A 6,616-nucleotide genomic window follows, 5' to 3' on the forward strand; every position below is an offset into this window, starting at 1 on the left:
CATTAGTCCCACAAAGAAAGAATTCAGCAGAGAAAAGACAAAAATCACAATGGACGCAGGGCCGTCCAGCCTGTTAGGGGGCTTTACAATTTCTCGAGAGACGCTTGGGTGACGTCCAGGCGAGCTGTGTCACCTGGTCGTTGTTGTGTGTGTTAGCTGAACATGCACACTTTGTAAACGTAGGGACGGCAGTCTGATTTGCGTGTTGGATTAAAGGTAATTGACACTATGACACTGAAGGTTCTGTGGTTAGGAATCGGGTTTCACACCATTTCTGGTATCATTGCAGAAACTAATGCGTCTTACTATTTCCAACAGGTATCTTCAAAACAATAGATTTTTCTTTCTTTTTTATTTTTTTGGTTTTGTTTAACATGTCCATGTCTGGTATTGCACTAAGAATGTCAAGGTGAGGCCCAACAGATTTACTTCCATGAGTGGAGGAAAAGAAATCTGGATTTCTTACTGATGCTCCACTTAAATACATATGAACTTTATAATAAACTTCTTTTGCTTTATTTCAAATGTAATGCACACAGAGACCTGAAAGAAAGGGACAAAGGAGACAGGAGTAGAGGAGAAAAAGAAGCATAGAGACTCTTAAAGTCTGCCTCTAAATCTGCAGAAAGAGAAAAAACTGAACCAAGAAACCACAACGATATGCTTAAATAGTAGTAATAATAATAACAGTTGTAGCATCACTGAAATGTATTTAGCATAAATCAAGCTAGCTGTCATGTTTTTGGACTGCGTACCCAGAAATGTGGAGAACATTTAAATCTCTGAACCCAGGACCTTTATCATGCAAGACTACAACACTACCAACTGGGAACAATATGATACAAGCAACCGGCACTGAGCTTCTCCACAATCTTTTGACTAACCTTGACCTTTTCAAACGCTACAAAGCTGGAAGTCCTGACGTCTGTAAGAAAACGTTGCAATATCTCATACTTCTTGAATCTTGTGTGTGTGCGCGCGCGCTTTTCTTTCTGGCTTTGTAAGCAGTGAAACTTGCCAACACACATCATCATGGGTACACAGGAGATGTGATACGGGGGCGGCGGGCAACGGCCGCCTCGGGGAGACGGATTAGCGGGTAACAAGTCAAAGCTCGACAGGAGCAGCGAGTGAGAGTTTCAGTGACTCCAGTAATGGGATCACTGGTTAACTGGGCCATTTAGATGCACAAGGTGATAAATAAGTTTTGCCTGCGATAGCTAGTGGGCTGAAACTCGCAACGAGTTGAACTCCCAAGCTGTACATTTTTGAAGTCATTGCACATCACGCCTTTGTCTTGGTGTGTATTATGTGTACTGCTGCAGGTTATGTGGATCAGATGTCTGCAGTGACATAAGAGCAACTTTCCCCGCCCCCCTTCTACAAAATTAAATGTTTGCTGTCCTTTTGTGCTTTTTCGGTGGTGGAAAGAGGTTTCGTTTTAATTTTCAGTATTTTAAATGAGTGTTGAAAACACAACTGGGAGCTGTCCAGTGGTAAACCTGCATAATGAGCTGGGAAGCTGGTAGTTAACACTGGCTAGCTAGAGGGAGAAAATGTAATGTAGCTTACTGTAGAGGTGGGTAACACAACAAAAGGGACTGAATTTGTCTGCCATTGAAATGACTAAACAAACCAAATTGCTAAAACACAAAACCTTACCAAGAATGCTTTGTCTAGTTTCTTGTACAAATATCTTAATTCACTTGATTTAACACGGGGGGACCAGTTATTGCTAAAAGTAAAAAGCGTACTAAGATGTTTGCACTAGAAACTAGACAATAAATACTTGGTAAGATTTTGTGTTTTAGCAGCACATTTCAAGCAAACTGTTTGGTCCTTTTTTCTTTTTTTTTAGTCATTACATTTTATGTAACAATTTACCCAGAAGCAGGAACTGACAATGCCTTCACAAAAGACTGTGCAGACTTGTAAATACTGTATAAACTTGTCAAACACCAACTGATTGGGATAGCGGGGAGCTCGCAAGCACCACTTGTTGTGTAAACCAAGTTGTTGATATTTTGAAATTTGTTTCCTAGGATGAATAAAAAGTCAAACCATCCACAGATTCTCTTATCATATTCACGTTAGGACTCAGATATTACTAACATGTCAAAAGAAACGTGTTGCTAAAATGCTAAAAAGATGACTTAAAATCCTAATTTTTCAGAGGTATAAATACTTTTGGTCTTTCCTAACCCTAATGTCTATGGCCGTATATTAAACATAAATTAGTACTTTGGTGGATCAAATGTGGATAAAAAGACCATTGAACATTTATATATATATATATATGTATATATATATATATATATATATATATACACTGTATATATATACAGTATATATAAACCTTAAAGTTGTGTCAAAATGAAAGCCTCAGATTTTTTACTTTAGAAATAAAACTAAAAAGTGAATAAGCTTATGAAAATACTGTATGTTAGCGGACTGAAATTGGCTTCCTCCACATGTAAGTAGACGTTTTGATTTGATTTCGTCTGCTTTTACTCTGAAAATTGTCATCGCATCTTGACAAAATTATGTTTGCACATTGGACCAAAGCTACTGGATCAGAGCGCTGCTACAGTGAAAACTACAGCCAAGTGGAAATGTGAAAGCAAGACAATGTTGCAAAGTATACCCTCAGGCACGTTCACACGGATATAGCCGCCCTCGTCCGCGTTCGTCGCAGCTGAGAGCCACGGTGGTGCATTTCCACACCGCAATAGCCGAGGCATTGTTTGCCAGCGACGCCGGACAATTAACTGCCTTTCCCGTGTGAGACAACCGATTTCGCCCGAGCCCACGTTTATTAGATTCCGCCCTGCTTCTATGAATATGGAGGAGGGTTGGACAATGCCCTGCTCCTGTCCCACGCTGAACATTGAAAATTCTCCCCACGGCTACGACACGAGACAACGAGGCTCTTTGAGCTCCGGGGGGGCCGCTCAGACCCTGACAGAAATTTGTAAATTCTGTGTCTATGTCGCTCGAGAGAATGTAGAGAGTGAGTGTAACTCAAAAGTCATAATCAGACTTGCGGAATTAGCTCGGCTTCTTGCTTTCATTGACAAATTTGGGATTTCAACATGAGGGGTGAACTACAAGCACAACAATTTTCAGTTACTGTGCAAAGTTTCTTATTGTTAGCAATGACGCAAGAAAGAAGATACAATATTTAAATGGTGTCAAATGATTGGAGAGCGCCTGAAGGTTTCCTGTTAGGGCATCTTCAGAAAACCCTTTCAGACAACACTTTCAGTTATGGCCTGGAGGGGTTAAGCTGATCTATTGCTGAGACTGAGGTAGCCTAGTGTGAGTATGTGTGAAACTTGAACTAAGCATTCACTGCTGTCTCTGTTTCCACAATGCCGGTTTCAGTGTAAGCACATACCAAGTCAGTACTAACGAACGTAATACATCCATTTGGAGGAGGCGGCGATGATGCAATGAAGAGCGGATGGTGTTTCTCAAGGTCAAGCAGAGGACAGCGTCGGACAGCGGTTCAGGCAGGTGTGGATTGTTGGGAGCGGAGCTGCAGAGGACGACCGTGGAACTGGTAAGGGTTTCCGGGGTGAGGTGTTTCCGTAACAGAGAGGCGGCGACTCGATGGGTTGGTGACTCGGGGCTGGTTTGGAACCCAAAGGTTTCCAACGAGAGGGACATAGAGAGTGAGGAGGGTGAGGAACTGAAGAGTCGTTCAGACATCGCAGAGAAATGGAATAAATCATAGGCAACTCGAACAACAACGCGTGACTGTACCTCACAGGTTAATCATCAGAGCGGTCGTCCAGAAGCTTCTGGCATCCACAGGGGAGTTTATGAAATAATTGCAGCCATGTGTGAGAGCTGCAGACTGCAACCACAATGTTCAAGGCAGCAGCTAGAAAGTCAATCACCATTGCTTCATATCTTTAGGAAACATACAAAGGTGCTAAATTAGGTGGTATTACTTCAGCAGATTCTAATTTCAGAAGCAGGAAGTCCAATATTACTTGGTAAGTGAGAAGCACCTGTGTCACTTGATGCAGGGCGACCAGCCTAAGAAATCAGTTTGACCCCTCTTGTTTAGAGACGTCTGCCCGTTCAGGCCTCATGACCTGACTGTTTAGGTCAGTTTTTAACATCTGGATAAAAGTCCCTCAGCAGATTCACTGCTTTGTTGTCTGCATAGAGGATGTTGCGTGTCAGCACTGCAAGTATTTCCGCTGGGACTCAGAGATGTTGCTGTAGATCCAGTCAAAAGCAAAAACACACATCGGTCTCTGTGTGGCTGCTTATGCACCTACACTTGATGCTCCATGTTAAATACTTTGAGTTGCATTGTTGCTGAAATGTGCTATACAAACAGACTTGATTTGACTTTTCTCCCTAAATGTGTGTATCAACCCCAGCAAAAATGTTAAAGACCTTGTAAAGATGTTGGCTGAGGCTGGTAAGAGAAACGCGTTAACCACAGTGAAACAAGACCCGTGCCAGTATGAACCGAAAGGCCTCTCAGCTAGGAATAAGCCAGTACTCCACAAATCGCTTAAAACACTCCATATAGCAAACAGACTAAGGGACAAAGACCCAGATTTTTGGAAACAAGCCTTGTGGTTTAAGAAAATATCTGAGGTCTGTAGCAGCAATGACTGTCGTTAAGTTTGGATTAAAAAACAGGGAAAGCTTGCAAGTCAGATCGTCATCCAAACTGTGAAGTATAACGGTAGTCTCCAATCGCAAACTAACCTTCTGTCCCATCCTCTTTGGATATTTGTTTAAATTTTACATGTTGGTTTTGTAAATGGATTCTTTTTTTGTTTTATATCTACACTTCCTATCTCCTGCGTGCATCTGGGTCCTCTTTATAAAGCGTTACGGCAGATTTTTTTTCAGGCAGGGAAATACAGCAGTAAATAGCTTGGATAAGGGGATGTACAGTATAATGTTAATTGTTATTAATAGAGTTCCAAATGCACCAACATAAAGATGTGACCTGGCCTGGTAGGGGGAAATAAGCAGTTTCCCTGATTTCCTTCTATAGACATATACTGTGGGAAGTTCTCTGAAGGCCAACCTTCAAAATCTCTACATGACCAGCAGGAAAAATCTTTTAAATCAAGCTTCAGTTCCACATCCTACCCTAAGGAAAAAGACTGACCTTTTAAGAGAATGTGTCAACACGGATTAGTTTATTAAACATTTTGCAAGACAAAACAAATGATGTTACTTTTACGTTCAGGCATCGATCAAGTGTTTCCAGTAAAGAATATGAAGGAATTTCAACATGGTCAACAAAAAGCCTCGACTACTCTTTTTAACCCATGCACAGTTTTCTAGATCCGCGTTTACTTCTTTCACGTTCCTCCCCCCCTTTCCACTTTGCTCAGGGCATAAAATCCCACACAATCATATCTGCGGGGTCTTCTTTTTCATCTCCTTGTTACTCCCAAGGACTCAAAGTGGGACCTCGCTGAGGTATTAAATATCTTTATTAAACTGCTGCTTACGCCCATCCCTCCTCTCTCCCCTCTCTGCCTGCCCCCTTTTCTGTGTAAACTCCAGCTATCCCCACAAACTTGGCCTCTGTAGACTTCTCTTCAAAGGCTCCCGACATGCGGCGTCTGCCGGCTGCCTGCTGTGCTGCAAGATTATGCACAATAGCGTCCGCTGGTGCCCGCTGCGTTAAACCAGGCAAGCTCCACCGCACTCGGCTGGGTCACATCTGATGAGGGCCAGGCGAGAGTTGGAGGGGGGGCTTGGGGTAAGGAGGGTGTCGCCCGAGCAGACCATGCAGGATCAGCAAGTTGAGTGAGACAGGGGTTTAGAGAACGGAGCGGAGGGCTTCACAGGCCAGCTGTGTCATGGTTTAGTGACTGGGATCAAAAGGCATGCTCGAGTTCTCCCAGCACACAAACAGATGCGCCTTTAGATGTTTTCACTCATGCGCAAAGCAGCACTGGCCTTCTGTGTATGAGGGTGTGTGTGTGTCTCTGTACACTTGCTTATTTATCACCTTTTCTGACTCACTTACCACCGAAGACCAATGCGACTTATGCCATTTGTGACAGAAACCCGCTTCTGGGGTTAGGAGTTAAGGTTAGACCAGTGGTGCCCAAAGTCGGTCCTGGAGGGCCGGCATCCTGCATGTTTCAGTTCTTTCCCTGGTTTAACTCACCTGGATCCAATGATGGCTCATTAGAGAGTCTAAGAAGAACATTGACGTGCTGAAAAGGTTGTTACCACCACCAGGGAGAGAACTAAAACATGCAGGATGCTGGACCTCCAGGACCGACTTTGGGCACCCCTGGGTGAGTTAAACTGAGTTAAACGTAGGCTTAGGTTAAGGTGAGAGTTACAAATACACTGGTGAAAATGCAAAGATGCGTGTTAGTGCGTATGTGGTAGAGTTTAGATTTATGGCCCAAGCCGAAACAATTGATAAGCCTGCAATACAAGCAGCACAGAGAACCTCATTAGACTCTAAGGCGCAGTGCACTGCAGAATAAATGCCCACGGCTCCAGTCCTATCAGTCACACATCCCAGATGATTTGCGCTTGACTCACAACAAGCAGCAAAAAGGAGCTGGAAGATGTTTAACAAAAGCTAAAAACGGGAGACGTTACACTG

Source organism: Xiphophorus hellerii, chromosome 2 (assembly GCF_003331165.1).
Source record: "Xiphophorus hellerii strain 12219 chromosome 2, Xiphophorus_hellerii-4.1, whole genome shotgun sequence".
Taxonomy (NCBI): domain Eukaryota; kingdom Metazoa; phylum Chordata; class Actinopteri; order Cyprinodontiformes; family Poeciliidae; genus Xiphophorus; species Xiphophorus hellerii.